Source organism: Cervus elaphus, chromosome 11 (assembly GCF_910594005.1).
Source record: "Cervus elaphus chromosome 11, mCerEla1.1, whole genome shotgun sequence".
Taxonomy (NCBI): domain Eukaryota; kingdom Metazoa; phylum Chordata; class Mammalia; order Artiodactyla; family Cervidae; genus Cervus; species Cervus elaphus.
In genome coordinates, this window is record NC_057825.1 from 101,056,277 (window position 1) to 101,078,379 (window position 22,103).

At 43.2% G+C, this 22,103-nt stretch overlaps 1 protein-coding gene across 11 annotated transcripts in view; it reads left to right on the forward strand.

Moving 5' to 3' along the window:
• Positions 1 to 22,103, forward strand: part of ACOXL (acyl-CoA oxidase like) — a 345,680-nt gene that overhangs the window by 153,182 nt on the left and 170,395 nt on the right. The gene's annotated exons all lie outside the window — the stretch shown is intronic.

Genomic DNA, 22,103 nt, shown 5'->3' on the forward strand with positions numbered 1-22,103 from the left:
TTTCTTTAGATTTATTTTTCCTATTTCTTCTGTTCATCCTTTTGGTACTACCTTTGTGCATGTGTTGATGTAATTAATGGTCTTTCACAATACTATGAGGCTCTGTTCAATTATTTTCATTCATCCCACTGTGTTTTTCAGATTTTATGATTTCTGTTGATTTATAGTCAAACTTACCAATTCTTTCTTCCACCACCTCAAATCTATAGTTCAGCTTCTCCTGTGAAAATTTTTATTTTAGTTATTTATTTTTCAACTCTGGAATTTCCATTTGTTTTGTTTTTATTGACATTCTTTATCTGATTAAACATTGTCTTCATGCCCTTCTTTTAACACTTTATTTTTTTATATTAAATTTAATTTTTTAAAAATTTATTTTAATTGGAGGCTAATTACTTTAAAATATTGTGGTGGTTTTTGCCATACATTACATGAATCAGCCATGGGTGTACATGTGTTCCCAACCCCGAACCCTCCCTTCCATTTCCCTCCCCATCCCATCCCTCAGGGTCATCCCAGTGCACCAGCCCCGAGCACCTTGTCTCATGCATTGAACCTGGACTGGTGATCTGTTTCACATATGATAATATACATGTTTCAATGCTATTCTTTCAAATCATCCCACCCTCGCCTTCTCCCACAGAGTCCAAAAGTCTGTTCTTTACATCTGTGTCTCTTTAGCTGTCTCACATATAGGGTCATTGTTACCATCTTTCTAAATTCCATATATATGCATTAATGTACTATATTGGTGTTTTTCTTTCTGACTTACTTTGCTCTGTATAATAGGATCCAGTTTCATCCATCTCATTAGAACTGATTCAAATGAATTCTTTTTAATAGCTAAGTAATATTCCATTATCTATATGTACCACAGCTTTCTTATCCATTCATCTGCTGAGGGGCATCTAGGTTGCTTCCATGCCCTGGCTATTGTAAACAGTGCTGCAGTGAACATTGGGGTACATGTGTCTCTTTCAATTCTGGTTTCCTCAGTGTGTATGCCTGGCAGTGGGATTGCTGGGTCGTATAGCAGTTCTATTTCCAGTGTTTTAAGGAATCTCCACACTGTTCTCCATAGTGGCTGTATTAGTTTGTATTCCCACCAGCAGTGTAAGAGGGTTCCCTTTTCTCTGCACCCTCTCCAGCATTTATTGTTTGTAGACTTCTGGATAGCAGCCATTCTGACTGGCATGAGATGGTACCTCATTGTGGTTTTGATTTGCATTTCTCTGATAATGAGTGATGTTGAGCATCTTTTCATGTGTTTGTTAGCCATCTGTATGTCTTCTTTGGAGAAATGTCTGTTTAGTTCTTTGGCCCATTTTTTGATTGGATCGTTTATTTTTCTGGAATTGAGCTGCAGGAGTTGCTTGTGTATTTTTGAGATTAATCCTTTGTCAGTTGCTTCATTTGCTATTATTTTCTCCCATTCTGAGGGCTGTTTTTTCACCTTGCTTATAGTTTCCTTCATTGTGCAAAAGCTTTTAAGTTTCATTACGTCCCATTTGTTTATTTTTGCTTTTTATTTCAATTACTCTGGGAGGTGGGTCATAGAGGGTCCTGATGTGGTTTATGTCAGAGAGTGTTTTGCCTATGTTTTCCTCTAGGAGTTTTATAGTTTCTGGTCTTACATTTAGATCTTTAATCCATTTTGAGTTTATTTTTGTGTATGGTGTTAGAAAGTGTTCTAGTTTCATTCTTTTACAAGTGGTTGACCAGTTTTCCCAGCACCACTTCTTCAAGAGATTGTCTTTTCTCCATTCTTGCCTCCTTTGTCAAAGATAAGGTGTCCATAGGTGTGTGGATTTATCTCTGGGCTTTCTATTTTGTTCCATTGATCTATATTTCTGTCTTTGTGCCAGTACCATACTGTCTAGATGACTGTGGCTTTGTAGTATAGCCTGAAGTCAGGCAGGTTGATTCCTCCAGTTCCATTCTTTATCAAGATTGCTTTGGCTATTCAAGGTTTTTTGTATTTCCATACAAATCGTGAAATTATTTGTTCTAGTTCTGTGAAAAATACCATTGGTAGCTTGATAGGGATTGCATTGAATCTATAGATTGCTTTGGGTAGTATACTCATTTTCACTACATTGATTCTTCCAATCCATGAATATTTCTTCATGGTATATTTCTCCATCTATTTGTGTCCTCTTTGATTTCTTTCATCAGTGTTTTATAGTTTTCTCTATATAGGTCTTTTGTTTCTTTAGGTAGTTATATTCCTAAGTATTTTATTCTTTTCATTGCAATGGTGAATGAAATTATTTTCTTAATTTCTCTTTCTGTTTTCTCATTGTTAGTGTATAGGAATGCAAGGGATTTCTGTGTGTTAATTTTATATCCTGCAACTTTACTATATTCATTGATTAGCTCTAGTAATTTTCTGGTAGAGTCTTTAGGGTTTTCTATGTAGAGGGTCATGTCATCTGCAAACAGTGAGAGTTTTCCTTCTTCTTTTCCTATCTGGATTCCTTTTATTTCTTTTTCTACTCTGATTGCTGTGGTCAAAACTTCCAAAACTATATTGAATAGTAGTGGTGAGAGTGGGCATCCTTGTCTTGTTCCTGACTTTAGGGGAAATGCTTTCAATTTTTCACCATTGAGGATAATGTTTGCTGTGGGTTTGTCATATATGGCTTTTATTATGTTGAGGTATGTTCCTTCTATTCCTGCTTTCTGGAGGGTTTTTATCATAAATGGATGTTGAATTTTGTCAGAGGCTTTCTCTGCGTCTATTGAGATAATCATATGGTTTCTATCTTTCAATCTGTTAATGTGGTGTATCACATTGATTGATTTTTGGATATTGAAGAATCCTTGCATTCCTGGGATAAAGCCCACTTGGTCATGATGTATGATCTTTTTAATATGTTGTTGGATTTTGTTTGCTAGAATTTTGTTAAGGATTTTTGCATCTATGTTCATCAGTGATATTGGCCTGCAGTTTTCTTTTTTTGTGGCATCTTTGTCTGGTTTTGGTATTAGGGTGATGGTGGCCTCATAGAATGAGTTTGGAAGTTTACCTTCCTCTGAAATTTTCTGGAAGAGTTTGAGTAAGATAGGTGTTAGCTCTTCTCCAAATTCTTGGTAGAATTCAGCTGTGAAGCCATCTGGTCCTGGGCTTTTGTTTGTTGGAAGATTCCTGATTACAGTTTCGATTTCTGTGCTTATGATGGGTCTGTTAAGATTTTCTATTTCTTCCTGTTTCGGTTTCGGAAAGTTATACTTTCCTAAGAATTTGTCCATTTCATCCAAGTTGTCCATTTTATTGGCATATAGTTGATAATAGTAGTCTCTTATGATCCCTTATATTTCTGTGTTGTCTGTTGTTATCTCTCCATTTTCATTTCCAATTTTGTTGATTTGATTCTTCTCTCTCTTTTTCTTGATGAGTTTCGCTAATGGTTTGTCTATTTTATTTATCTTCTCAAAGAACCAGCTTTTAGCTTTTTTGATTTTGGCTATGGTCTCCTTTGATTCTTTGAATTTATTTCTTCCCTCATTTTTATTATTTCCTTCCTTCCACTAACCCTGGGGTGCTTCATTTCTTCTTTCTCTAGTTGCTTTAGGTGTAGAGTTAGGTTATTTATTTGATTTCTCTTCTGTTTCTTGAGGTAGGCTTGTATTGCTATGAACCTTCCCCTTAACACTGCTTTTACTGAATCCCATAGGTTTTGGGTTGTTGTGTTTTTGTTTTCATTTGTTTCTATGCATATTTTGATTCCTTTGATTTCTTCTGTGATTTGTTGGTTATTCAGAAGTGTGTTGTTTAGCCTCCATATGTTTGTATTTTTAATAGTTTTTTTTTCCTGTAGTTGACATCTAATCTTACCACATTGTGATCAGAAAAGATGCTTGATATTATTTTAATTATTTTGAATTTACCCAGGCTAGATTTATGGCCCAGGATGTGATCTATCCTGGAGAAGGTTCTGTCTGTGCTTGAGAAAAAGGTGAAGTTCATTGTTGTAGGGTGAAATGTCCTATAGATATCAATTATGTCTACTGATCCATTATATCATTTAAAGTTTGTGTTTCCTTGCTAATTTTCTGTTTAGTTGATCTATCCATAGGTATAAGTGGGGTATTAACGTCTCCTACTATTATTGTGTTACTGTTAATTTCCCCTTTCATATATGTTAGCATTTGCCTTATATATTGTGGTGCTCCTATGTTGGGTGCATATATATTTATAATTGTTATATCTTCTTCTTGGATTAATCCTTTGATCATTATGTAGTGTCCTTCTTTGTCTCTTTTCATGGCCTTTATTTCAAAGTCTGTTTTATCTGATATGAGTATTGTGACTCCTGCTTTCTTTTGATCTCCATTTCCATGAAATATATTTTTCCAGCCCTTCACTTTCAGTCTGTATGTGTCCCTAGGTTTGAGGTGTGTCTCTTGTAGACAGCATTTATAGGGGTCTTGTTTTTGTATCCATTCAGCCAGTCTTTGTCTTTTGGTTGGGGCATTCAACCCATTTACATTTAAGGTAATTATTGATAAGTATGATCCCATTGCCATTTACTTTGTTGTTTTGGGTTCGAGTTTATAAACCTTTTCTGTGTCTCCTGTTTAGAGAAGATCCTTTAGCATTTGTTGGAGAGCTGGTTTGGTGGTGCTGAATTCTCTGAACTTTTGCTTGTCTATAAAGCTTTTGATTTCTCCTTCATATTTGAATGAGATCCTTGCTGGTACAATAATCTGTGTTGTAGGTTTTTCTCTTTCATCACTTTAAGTATGTCCTGCCATTCCCTTCTGGCTTGAAGAGTTTCTATCGAAAAGTCAGCTGTTATCCTTATGGCAATCCCTTGTGAGTTATTTGTTGTTTTTCCCTTGCTGCTTTTAATATTTGTTCTTTGTGTTTGATCTTTGTTAATTTGACTAATATGTGTCTTGAGGTGTTTTGCCTTGGGTTTATCCTGTTTGGGACTCTCTGGGTTTCTTGGACTTGGGTGGCTATTTCCTCCCCCATTTTAGGGAAGTTTTCAATTATTATCTCCTCAAGTATTTTCTCATGGCCTTTCTTTTTGTCTTCTTCTTCTGGGACTCCTAGGATTCAAATGTTGGGGCATTTATCATTGTTTCAGAGGTCTCTGAGGTTGTCCTCATTTTTTTTTTCCTCTCTGCTTCATTTATTTCCACCATTCTATCTTCCCCCTCACTTATCCTATCTTCTGCCTCAGTTATTCTAATGTTGGTTCCCTCCAGAGTGCTTTTGATCTCAGTTATTGCATTATTCATTATTGACTGATGCTTTTTTATTTCTTCTAGGTCCTTGTTAAACTTTTCTTGCATCTTTTCAATCCTTGTCTCCAGACTATTTATCTGTAACTCTATTTGGTTTCAAGATTTTGGATCATTTTTACTATCATTATTATGAGTTCTTTTTCAGGTAGACTCCCTATCTCCTCCTCTTTTGTTTGGTTTGGTGGGCTTTTATCATGTTCCTTTACCTGCCGATTATTTCTCTGCCTTTTCATCTTGTTTAGGTTGCTGTGTTTGGGGTGGCCTTTCTGTATGCTGGAGTTTGTGGTTCCTCTTTATTGTGGAGGTTCCTCCCTGTGAGTGGGGTTGGATAAGGGGATTGTCAGGGGTTCCTGGTTAGGGAAGCTTATGTTGGTGTTCTGGTGGGTGGAGCTGGATCTCTTCTCTCTGGCGTGCAATGAAGTGTCAGTAGTGAGTTTTGAGGTGTCTATGGGTTTGGTGTGACTTTTGGCTGCCTGTATTTTAATGCTCAGGGCTATGTTCCTGCATTGTTGGAGAATTACCTTGGTATGTCTTGCTCTGGAATTTGTTGGCTCTTGGACGGAGCTTGGTTTCAGTGTAGGTGTGGAGGCTTTTGGATGAGCTCTTGTCGATTAACGTTTCCTGAGTCAGGAGTTTTCTGGTGTTCTCAAATTTTGGATTTAAGCCTCCTGCCTCTGGCTTTCAGTCTTATTCTTACAGTAGCCTCAAAACTTCTCCATCCATGCAGCACTGATGATAAAACATCTAGGTTAATGGTGAAAAGATTTTCCACAGTGAGGGACACCCAGAGAGGTTCACAGAGTTACATGGAGAAGAGAAGAGGGAGGAGGGAGATAGAGGTGACCAGGAGGAGAAGAGGGGGAGTCAAAAGGGGAGAGAGCAAGCTAGCCAGTAATCACTTCCCTATGTGCTGTCCACAGTCTGCACCCCTCAGAGATGTTCACAGAGTTACAGAGAGAAAAGAAGAGGGAGGAAGGAGACCGAGGTGACCAGGAGGAGAGGGGAAGTCAAAAGGAGAGAGAGCAATCTAGCCTGTGATCAGTTCCCTAAGTGTTCTCCACAGCCCAGAACACCCAGAGAGATTCACAGAGTTAAGTAGAGAAGAGAAGGGGGAGGGAGGAGATACAGGTGACCTGGGGGAGAGAAATGAGAGTCAAAAGGGAGAGAGGGCAATCAAGCCAGTAATCACACTCCTAAGTAAAAATGGCTACTGAAGATTGGATTCTTAAAGGTACAGAATTGATAACAAATACCAGAAAGCAAAGATTAAAAATCTAGAGTAGAGATTAGACTCTCAAAAATATAATGTTAAAAAAAAAACAAAATTGCAATAGTTGTAAAAAATGCATATATGAAATTTGCTTTAAAAATAGGGTCTTTTTTTTTGCAAGGTAATAGTAGGTTTTAAAAATGAAAATTAAAGGAGTAATAAAGAACTTAAACATTAAAAAAATGATAATAGTAAAATATATCTAGGAATTTCTTGGAGCTGTTGCAGGCAGTGTGAGGTCAGTTCAGTTTCAATAGCTCCCTGTTCCAGCCTGTACTTCTCAAGGTCTATAGGCCCCTTCCAGTGTAGTTGGTGCTAACTCCAGGGGTTTAATCTGTTGCACCTGTCACTTCCAAAGCGGTTCCCCTCTGTTTATCTTGGGTTCTTCTGTTTGGTGGTCTCTTCAGTGTCTAACTTCCGCCCTGACACAAGGGGGCGGTGGTGGTCACTTTTTTAGGCTCGCTTGTTCAGTCGTGCTGTGGGGAGGGAGGGGCACGGCAAACAAGTACCCCTGCGAGTGTGGGCCGTGCGCGCAGTGTCTCAGCCGCCCCGGGTTTGCCCCCGCTCACGGCGAGCGTGGGCCATGCGCAGTGTCTCAGCCACCCCGGGTTTGCCCCCGCTCACGGTGAGTGTGGGCCGTGCGCGCAGTGTCTCAGCCGCCCTGGTTTGCCCCTGCTCACGGCGAGCGTGGGCCATGCGCAGTGTCTCAGCCGCCCCGGGTTTGCCCCCGCTCACGCCGTGTGTGCCCTCCCAGTCTGCACTGCTCAGGCTCCAGGTTGCTCAGCAGGGGAACTGTGTAAAGCGGGTTGTGTGCGCTTCCCAGGCCTCAGCCGCCCAGGTTCAGGTTCTCGGGTGCTCCACCAAGGCCCGCATTTTGCGCCCTTCCCAGGTCGGAGCAGCTCAGGTGGCCAGGTGCTTGGCGAGAGCCGTCTCCTCAGGTGGGCGGTGCGTCTTATCATCTCCCCGGTCCCAGCCGCTTGGTTTCCCCGTGAGTCTCCTCTGGGGAGCTGATCTCTGGCTCCGAACCTCCCGGCGGATGTCAGCTGTCCGGGATCCCAGGAAGACTTGGTTAGCAACTGGGGGCCTGCTCGCAGTTCGGTAGGGGATGCCGTCTCTGGGGCCGAGTTTGCCCCTTGCCTTCCGGCTCTGGCTGTCGCCTGCCTGCCTCCCTGCCTCCGGTGGGAGATGGGCCGGTCCGCGGCCTGAAAGTTGTCTCTCTCTCTTTTTTTCTCTTTTTCTGGCTATCCCACGGTTTGGGTTGCCTGCTCATGTTAGCTCCCTCAGATTGTCCTCGGGGCATTCAGGCCCAGTGCTTACCCTAAGCAATGCCGCCACACCTCCCTGTTCAGCCCCCACTTGCTGGTGGTGGTTGCCAGCATCTGGGCAACTTCTCTACTGGGAGTTGCCGTTAGGCACGTAACCTGTGGGTTTTATTTATTTTTCCTCCCAGTTATGTTGCCCTCTGAGACTCCACATCTCCCCACAGACCCGCCCGTGAGAGGGTTTGCTGGTGTTTGGAAACTTCTCTTTTACGACTCCCTCCCCTCCATCCCTAACTCTTTTGTCTCTCTTTTTATCTTTTATATTTTGTTCTACTTCCTTTCCAAGACAATGGGCTGCCTTTCTGGGTGCCTGGTGTCCTCCGCCAGCATTCAGAAGTTGTTTTGTGGTATTTGCTCAGCATTCAAATGATCTTTTGATGAATTTGTGGGGGAGAAAGTGGTCTCCCCATCCTATTCCTCTGCCATCTTAGGACCGCCCCCCCCCCTTTCTTGTAACACTTTAAACATGATTTCCTTTAATTTTTTTGAATATACCTATAACAACTGCTTTGAATTTTTTGTTTTCTAAGGCCAATATCTGGGTCACCTCAAAGGCAGTTTTATTGCTTGCATTTTTTCCTATATACGGGTCACACATACCTGTTTCTTTGTGGGTTTTATAAATTTTTTTAAGACAAGAGATGAATAATATAACAACACTGAATAGTGAGTCCCCCCTCTGGGGCTTGTTGTTGTTTTTTACTGGATTGTTTGTTCAGTGACTTGAATGGACCATTTAAGTGGAATCTGTTACTGCTGCAGGGTGCAGTCTCTGATGCTGTGTGTGAAGGCGTGTGGGCTGCGTGGCTGAGTGCCTGGGAGACTGGGGCTCTGTTCATCACCTTCCCTCATCTCCCCAGTAAGCTTTTTATTGTTTTTCTTAGTTAAAAATTTTTATTGAAGTATAGTTGATACAAAATATTATATACATTACAGGTGTATAATATAGTGATTCACAATTTTTAAAGTTATACTCCACTTATGGTTATTATAAAAACATTGGCTATATTCCCCTGTGTTGTGTAATATGTCCTCGTAGTTTATTTTATACCTAATAGTTTGTACCTCTACCTCTGTATTGGTCTTCCCCACCCCTTCCCTCTTTCCACTGGTAACTACTAGTTTGTTCTCTGTATTCACGAGTCTCCTTCTTGTATGTTGTATTCACTACTTCATTTTTATGTTTTAGATTCCATGTATAAGATATCATACAAACAAAGAGTATTTGTTTTCTCTGTCTGACTTATTATTTCAGTTAGTGTAATGCCCTCCAAGCCCATCCATGTTGCTGCAAAATTTCAATCCTTTTTATCGCTGGGTAGTATTCCATTGTATATATATGTAATGCATCTTCTCTATCCATTCATTTGCTCTTGGACAGTTAAATTGCTGCCATATGTTGGCATTTATAAATAATGCTGCTATTTATATATCCCCCACAAACTTTTGGATGATCTCTATGAAGCCAATTTTGGGTCCTCATTAGTCACTAGCTGATTGCTGTGTTGTTTTAACCAATGCCCTGAGGCGTACATCGTGCCACAGACTGTCACACTTAAAGTTGGGTCCCTTTGCGTGGGCACGAAGTTTTCAGTCTGAGGCTGCTCCAACCATAGAGGACTCTGCTTAGCTATCTCTTTCCCTGATTCTTTCTGTTAAACTTCTGGCTGATCTACCATTTCACTGAGCTTATCATCTTTTAGCTTGCTGCTAAAAGAATCAAAAGAGCTATCAGGGACTCTTAGTTGCTCACCGTCAAGATCTCTGTTGTTTGAAACAACACTTATAGGTGTGATCTTCTGCTTACTTTGTTCCCAAAATAGTCTCCTACACAAAACTGAAGAATTATCTGTTCTAACATCTTCCCTCTCTTTCTGGGCAGTCTCTGTAATATTCAAAGCTGAGGGTGAGTCAAAGACTTGCTTTTCCTGATATGGCACCTCTGCAAGCAAGACTTCTGGACAGGGATGGTAGAGCCTGGTATTCCCAGCTTATTCTTCCTGGCATTAGACCTTCATCCTAAAAGCAAGCCAAGTCATGGATGCTCAAGATTCAGAATTCTTGACTAGTTGTGTCTGGAGTGGAGCTTATGCCCTATGAATGGGGGCCAGAAGGGGGAAGGGAGCTGTGGTCCTCTTGTCTGTTGTTTAGTTGCTAAGTCATGTCCAACTCTTTGCGACCCCATGGACTGTAGCCCACCAGGCTCCTCTGTCCATGGGATTTCCCAGGCAAGAATACTGGAGCGGGTTGCCATTTCCTTTTCCAGGGGGATCTTCCCGACTCATGGGTTGAACCTGCATCTCCTGCATTGTAGGCAGATTCTTTACTGCTCAGCCACCAGAGAAGTCCCCTCTTGGCTGTATCTGCCTGGAATAAAGCTTCTATAATGTGGAGCTGGGAGTGAAGGGGTGGAGCGAATGAGAGATGCCAGTGGCCTGCATGAAACCATAGTCCTAGACTGGGAGGTAGTGGGAGGGGGAGCCCCATCTTCTTGGCTGCACCTACCTGCCCAGCTACCATCACACTGAGCTACTGGGGGAGCTCGTGGGGGGATGAGGTAGTCGTGAGTGGGTTCAAAGGATAGATGAGATGAGGGATGAGGTTCAAATGAGATTTAAGTTTAGATTTTTTGGAATAGATGTTTCTGCATTTGCTTAATGCCCTTAAGATAATTTCCTGAGACTTAAAGAGTTGTTTTAGAGATAATTTTCAGTGATTAAATGAGAAGCATTTGAGTATTAGTACCATCATATGCAGGGTCAGCAAAAATAGCAGAGTCCAGCTGGGGATGAAAATTGGATTTCCCTCTTGAGCAAAGTTCAGAAGTGTGCTCTTCTCTCAGATTCAGTCCTGATAGAAGCGGTACGAAGGCCCTGGTCTCCTGCTCACTGGCAGGTCCTCCAGTCTAGTCTCCACCAGGCTCCCCAAGCCTCTTGGAAGACCATCCCCCCAGGCTGTCAACTTGTGTTGCATTCTTTAGCATCCCACGATTTGGCTAATTTCCAGTATCCCAAGATCGTACACAAAAACTCAAATGACCTTGTGGAAGTTTCTTTCCAGACAGCATCTCTGCGAAGCAGATGAATTATTTTTGTCACAAGCATAATAAATTGTTAATTTTGGAAATGGCTTTTGTAAAGAAAACAACTGCCAGATTATTTTCTTTTTGATGTTCAAGTATGTGCAGGGATACATCAGTAGGAAGAAATGAGTTGGGCTTGTCCTGACCCAGATGATGGCATTGCCCTTTGGGAATGCCCAGGAAGGGATTAGAGCTAGGTAACAGGCTTAGGCAGATAGTTCTGAGCAAAACGTGGCAGTGAAATCTGGGTAATGAAGGGAGAATGCCTGAGATGGGGCCCTGGGAAACCCACCGACGGGATAGGTCCCATTCAGGCCCTCTGTCACAAGGGCAGCAAACCGGCGGTGTGTTGTCTGGACAACTCCAGCTGAGAGAACTTTGCATGTCTGTGTTCAACACCTTAATGACAGACGTATTCATGCAACACCTGACATCCAGATGCTGGACCTAAGTGAGGCCCAGCGACTATGGCTAGAAGCCATGAGATGGAGGGTGAAAGGGTTAGTTTTTGCTGGGAGGGGTGGTTATGACAATATAGACCCACTCAAAGGGATTTTTTTCCCCTTAAATAAATATTCCTTGAAGGCACATATGCCAACAGAACAGCAAAGTTTGTTTTTTCTTATTATTTCAATTTTTAGAATCAGACATGAAAAAGGATGCCTGGAAAAAGCTGTGTTTAGGGAGGCTCAAGACTTGCATTAATTTCCTGGCAGATTAGAGAATAAAGTGGGAGAGAGAGGTTAAAGCAAGGACTTGTCTGCCAAGTGAATTGGAAGGAGGATGATCAAGGGAATTGTCTGAAAGCAGGGAATGGCTATTTTAAGCAGATAGGAACAAGAGTCTGCTCACCTTCATTGGTCCTTCTTGGGTCAGCCTAGTGGCACTTGCTGCAGTTAACTATGTTGGTATATTTATTTCATATTCCACTGGGGTAGACCTAGATCTCTCACCTCTGCTTATCTCTAAAGTTGAAACAAACCACAAAATCACACAGATGAAGGGAAAAAGTGACATGTCCTTTTTGAAAACATTCATGGGAAAAAAAGTCCCAAAGCAAAAGTGTTAGAGTAAATTGATTATATAAAAAATGTTTTAAATGTGTATATTTCAAATGACACAGTAGAGAAATATCTAAACAAATATGACTAACAGTGGTTTATTTTCCTTAATATATAAAAAGCCTCTTTAAAGAAATAAACATAGTACCATCACAGTATATAAATAAATGGGCACATGATATGAGACAGTTTAAAGAAGACATGTCTATGGCTAATAAACATGTAAACAGACGAATTAACTTATTAGTTATTTGCTCAGCCTGATAAAGAGCATCTGGAAAATACCTACAGGCACGGCTCTCCTTGGCGTCCCAGGTGGCGTTAGTGGTGAAGAACCCTCCTGCCGGTACAGTGCAATAAGAGACGCAGTTTCAGTCCCTGAGTCGGAAAGATACTCTGGAGGAGGATATGGCAACACACTCCAGTATTCTTTTTTTTAAAATTAATATATTTTTTAATGGAAGGATAATTGCTTTACAGAATTTTGCTGTTTTCTGCCAAATACCAACATGAATGAGCCACAGGTATACATATGTCCCCTCCCTCTTGAACTTTCCTCCCATCTCCCTCCCCGTCCCACCCCTCTAGGTTGTTACAGAGCCCCTGTTTGAGTCCCCTGAGCCAGACAGCAAATCCCCGTTGGCATCCTGTTGTACATATGGTGATGTAAGTTTCCATGGTACTCTGTCCACACATCTCACCCTCTCCTTCCCCCCCTCGCCAGTGCGGTGTCTGTAAGTCCCACTCCAGCGTTCTTGCCTGGGAAATCCCGTGGACCGAGGAGCCTGGTGGGCTACAGTCCATCGGGATACAAAGAATCGGACACGACTGAGCACAGCACATGCCTTGTTTTACTGTGCTTCTCCTCACCACACTTCGAGATGTTGCATTTTTTTACAAATTGGACGATTATGTCAACCCTGCCTTGAGCACATCTACTGGGCCATTTTCCCAACAATATTTGCTCACTTCGTGTCTCTGTGTCACATTTTGGCAAGTCTCACAATATTTCACATGTTTTCATTATTGTCGTATTTGTTATAGTGATCTATGATCAATGATCTTTGATGTTACTACTGAAACCCACTGAGGGTTCAAATGATGGTTAGTATTTTTTGGCAGTAAAGCTTTTTAAATTAAGGTATAAAATTTTAAAAGACATAATATTATTGCACGTAATAGACTACAGTGTAGTGTGAATTTAACTTTTATATGCACTGCAAAACTAAAACTTTATGTGACTTGCTTTATTGTGATATTTGCTTAATTGCAGTGATATGGAACTGAACCCACAATATCTCCGAGGTGTGTAGTCAACATCATACTTAATGGGGAAAGACTGAATGCTTTCCCCCCAAGATTGGCTGTCAGGCAAGAATATATACTCTTACTGCTGTTATTCAAGACAGTGATCAAAGTTGCAGCCAGTACAGTGTTCGTCACTCAGTGATGTCCAGCTCTTTTCTACCCCGTGGACTGCAGCCCTCCAGGCTCCTCTGTCCTTGGGATTTCCTAGGCAAGAATGCTGGAGCAGGTTGCCATTTCCTCCTCTAGGGGATCTTCCCAACCCAGAGATTGAACTGGCATTTCCTGCATTTCTTGCCAGTACAGTAAGGCAAGGAAAAAGCGAACAGATTGGAAAGAACATAACAAAAGTGTTTCTATATTCAGATGACTTGGTTGTTATATAGAAAATCCTTGAATATTTATAAAAGCCCTAGAACTAAGAATCAAATTTGGCATGGTCACCAGATGCAAAATAAACCTGCAGAAAACAATTCCTTTATTTATTTTTTTTGGACCATGCTGGGCAGTGTGTGTAATCTTCATTCCCTGACCAGGCACCAAACCCTTCAGTGGAAGCGCAGTCTTAGCCACTGGACTGCCAGAGAAGTCTGCAGTTGTATCTCTGTATACAATGAACAGAAGGATACCAGAGTTTAAAATATAATTAGTTTACAATTGATCATAAAAATTGAAATACCTAGGAACACATTTAACACTTATATGCTGAACAGTACAAAATACTGATGGAAGAAATCGAAGATCTAAATAAATGGAAAGACCTACTGTGTTTATGGATTGAAAGACTGATGTTGTGGGCATCCTTACTCCCAAGGCTATTGATTGAGAGTGAAAGTGGGAGTAGCAGTCAGCCCTTGAGCTACTCAGGCATGTCCTAGTGCCAAGAGCAGGCTAAAGTCAGCCTAAAGCAAGGACTTGCCTGGTGTTCCAGTGGCTAAGACTCTATGCTCCCAATGTAGGGGGCCTGGGTTTGATCCCCCATGCTGCAACATGCAACAAAGATTGAAGATGCCACACAGTGTAACTAGACATTGTGCAGTCAAATAAATAATAAATAAAGATATATATTAAAAATAAAGCCAGCCTAAAGCATAAGAAATCAATTTCAGCCTAAAGAGAACTTCGGTTACTTGACTTTCATCTCCTCAGGCTTCACCCCATGAAGGAGGGTCCTGGAGGGTGCTGGACCTCAGTGTATATGGTCAGACTTGTGTCTCTGGGATGACAGCAGGCTCTGGCCGGCTCTTTGGGCAGGCAGGGTGCACATGGGCCCTACACCTGCCATATTATGTATGGAGGGCAAAGAGGAGAGATGGGTTAGCCCTCTTGCTTCCTCACAATAATGACCAAAGGGCTGGGGGCTTCTGCAGTACTTCCGCAGTGGTGTTGATGGTACAAGATTTCACTCTCTGTTTATATGATTTTTAAAATATATGAAAATAACAGTGAAATCATTAAGCCTCCCTAGGGAGTTCCAGCTGTAATTTATGGCTCCACATCTCCCACCATTGTAATTTTGTTTTGCATTCATTAGGATGCGAGTTTCTTAAGAGAAAAATCGCAAGGAGTCACAGTTCTGATGACTAATGTTAACCACTGAGTTACTCAAAGATATTACTAAGGCTGTAATTCTGAAAAGTAAGTTAATTTCCCTTGTGTGGGAACCACCTGAATAACATTTAGGTTCCTCTCTAGGGTAGGCTCAGAGAAGTCAATGGCAGCCCACTCCAGTACTTTCACCTGGAAACTCCCATGGACGAAGGAGCCTGGTGGGCTGCAGCCCATGGGGTCGCGAAGAGTCGGACACGACTGAGCAACTTTACTTTCACTTTTCACTTTCATGCATTGGAGAAGGAAATGGCAACCCACTCCAGTGTTCTTGCCTGGAGAATCCCAGGGACGGGGGAGCCTGGTGGGCTGCTGTCTGTGGGGTCGCACAGAGTCGGACACGACTGAAGCGACTTAGCAGCAGCAGCAGCAGCTAGGGTAGGCTGATTGTCTCTGGAAAGAATCTGCTGCTTCCATGGCAACATGCTATGCTCTGCCCACATCACCTTCTCTGGCTTTATTTTGTCCATCTTGTCCCTCCCGGGAATTTGGGAAGAAGAAAATTAGCTGGTGTTCTTGGATGCATAAGAAGGGCAGGTGCTTTTCGAATGTTTCATGTGCTTTCCAACACACACACACACACACACACATACACACAATTTTTTCTAGCATATTAGTTGACAGTTTGCTTTCTTCTCTGTCATAAATTTCATTATCTTTAATTCATTGTTGAGTGGAGGAGACTTTCCACTTCACCCTTAAAATCTTTTTTATGACAGTTTTAGTGATGTGGAAGAGATTAGTGGTTTGTTTGAGTGAAAGAAAAAAGAGAGTGTTTCTTTGAGGAAATTTTTACATGGCTTTCTTAGATTAAGGATGAACAGGATAGAGGGTAATCCTAGGAACCTGGGATAGCAGTAGTGACTGTGGTGATAACACCTGCCACGCCTTGAACACCTGCTATGTGTCAGGCAGAGACAGTGTCTCCCTTCCTCCTCTCTGTCATCGTCAGTCCTATTTTAGTGCTGGAGAACCCAAAGTTCAATGAGTCTAAGTCATTCAGTAGAAAATGGTGTCAAGAGCTTGTATGAAAACCAGTCTGATTCAAAGCCTGGGTTTTAACCTTGTGTCCTACCTCCCCTCCTGTGATGCCTGGGATGAAGTGATGTTGACTTTGTCCCATGATGGCCTCCCCAGGGGCAGCCGGAGACACCAGAAGACAATAGAAACAAACTCAGCAGAGAGGTAGCCAGGTTCTCTGGGGTTTATTGTGAAGGGGTTTGAGCTACAGGGTGTTGGGTTGGACCCCTTTTGCTGATGTAGTTGAGTGCTCAAAGAAGAAGCTGGAGTTGGTCAACCTTCAGATCCAGGGTGACCCAGGCCTGGCTGTCTACTGGTCCTTCACAGTGAGGGTTACTGTGGCTACAGCCCAGGGTTATGATGTTGGCCAGAAATGGTCTACACAGCAGAAACATGGAGGCAGAGTCATAGGGTTATTCCGCCTTGTGTTGTCTCTTATCTGAAAGGGATTCTGGGGTCTCCACTGGGGTCGTCCATCTGCTGATGGGAAGAAGTGGTCTGATTCCAAGCCCTTGTGCTTCTTCAGCCTGCTCCCCTTGGTGCTGCACTCCCAGCGCTAGTGGGTGGGGTGGACAGCCTTTGCAGCCTACGATAGCAGAATGTCAATTCCCACCAGACTATGATAGACCATGACTTTAGACTCATAGGTTTCCTGTTGGAGAGGGTCTTTAAATTTCTGGGTTTTGATTTGATGTAACCTTTGAGAAACGGGAAAAAGTAACAGTGAAAGCCCTTTATCTCTGTGGCGTCCGGCCAAGAAAACATGGACTCTCACATCTGTGTTTGTGCACTTAGGATGGCGATCCCTGTCTATAGACCTTTGGACCCTAATGCCAGAGTGCCTTCATTCTTTCTGTATCTGAAACATCCTTGCGTTTAAAAATTGTCGTTGTCACTGACCCCATCGTAACCATTGAGGATCATCTGTTTTTTCCTCTGGTTGAATAGAAAGCCTGCTAATGAGTGGGAGGAAAAAGGTGTCTGGAAGGTGCAAAAGGTATTCACTGGGAGCTCTACAGGATTGGATGGGCACTTGGAGAACTCTTGTTTGGGACCATGTTGCATATTTAATCACAACCAAGTCTACTACTGGGGCTTCCCTGTGGCTTGGTGGGAAAGAACTCACCAATGCAGGAGACATGGGTTTGATCCCTGGGTGGGGAAAATCTTCTGGAGAAGGAAATGGCAACCCATTCCAGTATTCTTGTCTGGAAAATTCCATGGACAGGGGAGCCTGGTGGGCGAGAGTCAGACATGACTTGGTGACTAAACAATAACAAGTGAAGGCTAATATTAAAGAAGCACTTATTTATAGACTACATACATGCACCTTTTCCATCTCTCCTGCAGATGGATTGAAAATTGACCATTTGAAGAATGACACCTAAAACATGGTGGAGGTCACATGTAGAGGCTGATATTTCAAGGCAGGATTGCTTTGTCAGAGCTCCCAGGCAGACTACTAAATGTTCATCTTATTTAAAAAAAAAACAACAACAAAAACCAGTGAGGGTTGTGTGCAGTCTGAACCGTTTCATGATCCCAAACTTGACACTGGCGTGGGGCTGGGGCTGGTGAAGTTTGGGGCTGGGAGTCTGGCATCTGTTTCATGCATTACTGGATAAAAAGTTGCTGGGTTTAGGAACTTCCCTGGTAGTCTAGTGGTTAAGACATCCCCTTCCAATGCAAGAGGGTATGGGTTTGATCCTTGATCTAGGAGCTAAGATCCCATATACCTCATGTCCAGAAAACCAGAACATAAACAGGAGCAATATTGTAAAAAATTCAGTAAAGACTTTGAAAATGGTTCACATCAAAAAAATCTTTTAAAAAGTGTAGCCAGGTTTTCACATCCTGGTCAGCCAGTTGAACTCAATCTGCCAGGTCCAACTGGTGCTATTAAAATATCCTGCCTTGGGAACTCTTCTCAGTACTCTGTAATGACCTATATGGGAAAAGAATCTAAAAAAGAGTGAATATATGTAAATGTATAACTGATTCACTCTGCTGGACAGCAGAAAGTAACACAACATTGTAAATCAACTATGTTCTAATAGAAATTTTAAAAAACATCCTGCTTTGTACATGTTTTCCCTCTGGGTTACTATGTTCAGGAACATCAGAAAGAAGGAGAGAAGCAGAGTCAGATAGGCTGTGGGCTCTCTGAGAGGCTGTGGTCTCCACTGGGGCCAGTGGGAATGGGGCACGGTGGTCACCTGTGGGACACTCACAGGCTCCCTTGAATCCTGTCTGTGGCTGAGGTATTAAACGAGGGTGGGCGGCCTCAGGGAGTGAGGCTGGGCCTCAGGAATCTGCCCAGCTGTTGTCCGTAGAGGTCAGCCCTTTGACAGCCGAGAAGCAGGGGTCTGTCCCCTGGCAGTAGGGGTGTGAACCAGCTTGCACCCCCAGAAGCCTCAGGATGAAGGATGGGGGGCCAGCCATAGAACTCCTCTCTTTCTTCCAGTATGACCGGCTGTCATTCAGAGCAGGCTGATGCAATGATGCTCCAGAAGCAGGAAACATGCAAAGCAATTATCTTTTTAGTAGGTCACTGGCCTCCTTTGGGAGAAGAGACCAGAGGGAGAGCTGGGGAGGCGGGCAGCCTGTGTCTCCCCAGGGGCTGCTCGTGTAGTAGCTGCGTGGGTGATTAATAGCTGTGTCACTTTCTACGAATGTTGCTTTAAGCGGCTGTGTTCAAAATTGAGTGGGAATGAAATAAAACAATCCCCAAATAACTGTTTCCTCCAGTCCTTATGAGTCACTGGAATCCAGAAATAGCTTTCCCAATCTATCATTTTAAATGGCATCGTTCACAGCCCTCTCACATGGATACTGTGATGCACACTCTTTTAAAGACCATGAAAAATTTGAGCTCAGTGACTTTGGGGTTGTTTTCTGGCCCTGAAATAAAATGATGTTTATGGAGAAAAATATAACCTTTACCTGGCTTTTGAAAGAAAAATAGTAACCCAGTGGAGGAAAAGAACAGGAAGAATATTATGTCCATATAGATCATAAACTGGAAGAGTAAAAATGGCTGGCAGGCAGTAATTTCTGGCCAACTGCAGGGATTGCGGTCTGGTGAGCTGTGTTCAGGGCAGCGTGCCAAGGATGCTGGCAACCAGAGGACCAGCCTGGACCATCATGGCCCTCTGTGCGTAGACTGGGGCCTGAGCGTGTCAATAAGAGGGTGACCACAGGGTGGCAGGCAGGGTTTCTGCTCCCGCCAGGCCCGCTCAGAGCACAAAGCCTTGAGGCCACCTCTCCCTGCTGCCTCTGTTGGAGCCAGGCTACTGGCTCTGGGATCGATGATGGCGATCTCAGGGATGACTCTGGTTGCATCTGTGGGCAGGAGAAGAATCATTAGCTTTGAGTGTCATCTTTTCACCTGGAGAAGCCAGAGAGCACATGTGATGAATGAGACGCCAGTGAGAACTTCCTGGCTCAGTGCATGGGAGGACTTTCGGTGTCTTGGGCCAGAGAAAGGGAAGGAAAGACTATGGGTGCTGCCTGCTTTCCACCCACTCATTTCTTTCTTTTTTAAAAACGTATTTATTTATATGACTGTACAAGGTCTTAGATGGGGCACATGGAATCTGATCTTCATTGCAACATGCAGGATCTTTTTAGTTGCATCATTTGAACTGTTAGTTGCGGCATGTAGGACCTAGTTCCCAGACTAGGGATCAAATCCAGGCCCCGTACGTTGGGAGCTTGGAGTCTTAGCCACTGGACCACCAGAGAAGTCCCTCATTTGTTCTTTTCTTGTCGTTAGAAGAAAACCCAACCCCAAACCAGCAGAGGGTGGGCTCTTGGGCGTAAGGACAGGTAGATTCCTCATCTTATTTGCTTCCTCCATCACAGCTGTAATTGCTTACTGGCTCTCACCCAGTACCCCAGTGTCTCCCAGCTCGTCTTTTATCAGAACGTCTATGAATAAGCAGACGTTCCAAGGAGACACGGAGAGATGAGAGGTGGAGGAGTCAGGTGTGTTGCTGCTGGGAGATGGCAGGACCTTTCATCACCTGTCACCTCACTTTCAGTCTTTTCCACCCACTCACACCTGGCCAGGCCGCGACACCCGAAGACAGAACAGGCCTGCCCTCGGTGAGCTGTGAGTCTGGCTGCAGGTGCTGTTTTAAAACGGTTGTTTGAGTCACTCAGTCATGTCCCACTCTTTTGCAGCTGCATGGACTGTAGCCCACCAGGCTCCTCGGTCTGTGGGACCCTCCAGGCAAGAATTCTGGAGTGGGTTGCCATTTCCTTCTCCGAGGATCTTCCCGACCCACGGATTGAACCCGCATCTCTTGCATTGGCAGGCCGTTTCTTCACCACTGAGCCATGAGGGAAGACCCCAGTTTAATATTTTATATTGAATAGAATATAAGTTTAAGGAAATTGGTTAGGTATCTAGTAATATGTCTATTACCCCCAAAAGTTAATGACAGATCACACATTCTAATGTGATGTGATTCTATCCGTGCGGTTAAATGTTTAATTCTAGCCAGTTAAAGCAGTGGGGATGAATGGAGTGTGTAGAATACCCTGACATTACATTGGTACCACTTTTTGGTCGATGATTGACTTATTGGTTTCAAAATGATCCAGCCAAAGCTGTTTTCCTATAGACTGTCAGGCTCGTTCGGCACTGTGCCCTGTTGTGGTTGGGATGGATGGAGGGCATGGGCAAAGGGAGGGTGGGGTCATGTTCCTCGGACAACCATCTGCAGATGGTTAGACTGTATCTGGGGAAGCTCTGCTCATAGAAAATGAACCTGCGCTCACAGTGTGCCCAAGTGTGCTTGTGTTAGGTACCCATATGACACGGTCAGGTTGTAAATTCTAGATGCCTTATGAACTAAAAAGATCACAGTGCCCTTCTTTTAATTACAAATAGTAACAGTATTATTATTATTTAATGTTTTTGTTTTTTTGGTTGTGTGGGTCTCAGCTGTGGCGTACAGGAGCTTTGATCTTTGTTGCCACATGAAGGATGTTTTAGTTGTGGCATATGGGATTTAGTTCCCTGACCAGGGATTGACCCTTGGTCTCCTGCATTGCGAGCAGCGAGTCTTAGCCACTGGACCACCAGGGAAGTCCCTGGGGACAATATTAAAGCCTGAAATTATGATAAAAAAGGTCAAATAAAAATTTTAAAAATTTGCCGTTTCCTCTTTGTCCTTGAGTGATCCAGTAGTCTTCCCTGGAGAACCCCATGGACAGAGGAACCTGGCGGGGTACAGTCCATGGGGTCCCAAAGAGCCGGACACGACTGAGCGACTGACAACAGTAACAGCTGCGGGTACTCATTTCACTGGTGCTGAAGCAGGCTGCCCGTTGGATAACCTAGCATGAGCGCTCCTGTGTGTGTGTGCACAGGTTTGCGTGCATATGTGCACGTGTGTGTGTGTGAAATGTTTTAAAAATCAGCATTAAAGTCGGGATTGTCCACAGACAGGAGGCTGCCAAGCCCAGATTGTAGAGCATCAGTTTGCATGGAGCAGGGGGTGATCTAGACAAACCAGGCTCTTGCCGTATGCAGCCATGGGATTCTGTATGATTAATTGCTGGGCGATGTCTGGGGACCATCCTACCCCACTTTACAAGCAGCTCGAAGCAGGGCCTCTGTTCACCTCTGCATGGCTGCATCGGAGAGAAAGGCAGTCGGGGCTTCCCTGGCGGCCCAGTGGTTAAAACTTCACATTGCGGTGCAGGGGGTGAGGGTTCGCTCCCTGGTTGAGGAGCTGAGATCCCACAGGAACCAAAACATAAAACAAAAGCAATATTGTAACAAATTCAATAAAGACTCAGAAAAAAGTTATACAAAGAGGGAAAGGCAGCTCTGCACACAGTGTAGAGGGTTTAAGGCGGGATGGAGGCATCGCCTTTCCCGCGAGAAACTCCAGGGGGGATGACGTGGGCCGAAAATAATGACCTGCCTGTGAATCTGGCAGAAGCACCAGAGTGTGTTGCCTCCTTGTTGAGTCCTTTTGAAATATATTCTAGGGTATGTCAGAAACTTAATAAAACTGAATAATAAATAATCACAAGGCACTGGGAACTAGAAAATGCTATGTAAGCATTAAGGTGTAAAAATTACCGTGTGTATTAAATAGATAACTTTGCTGTAAAAATTTCCACGGGGGGAAGGTTAATTTCCAGAGGAGGTGAAAAGCTTT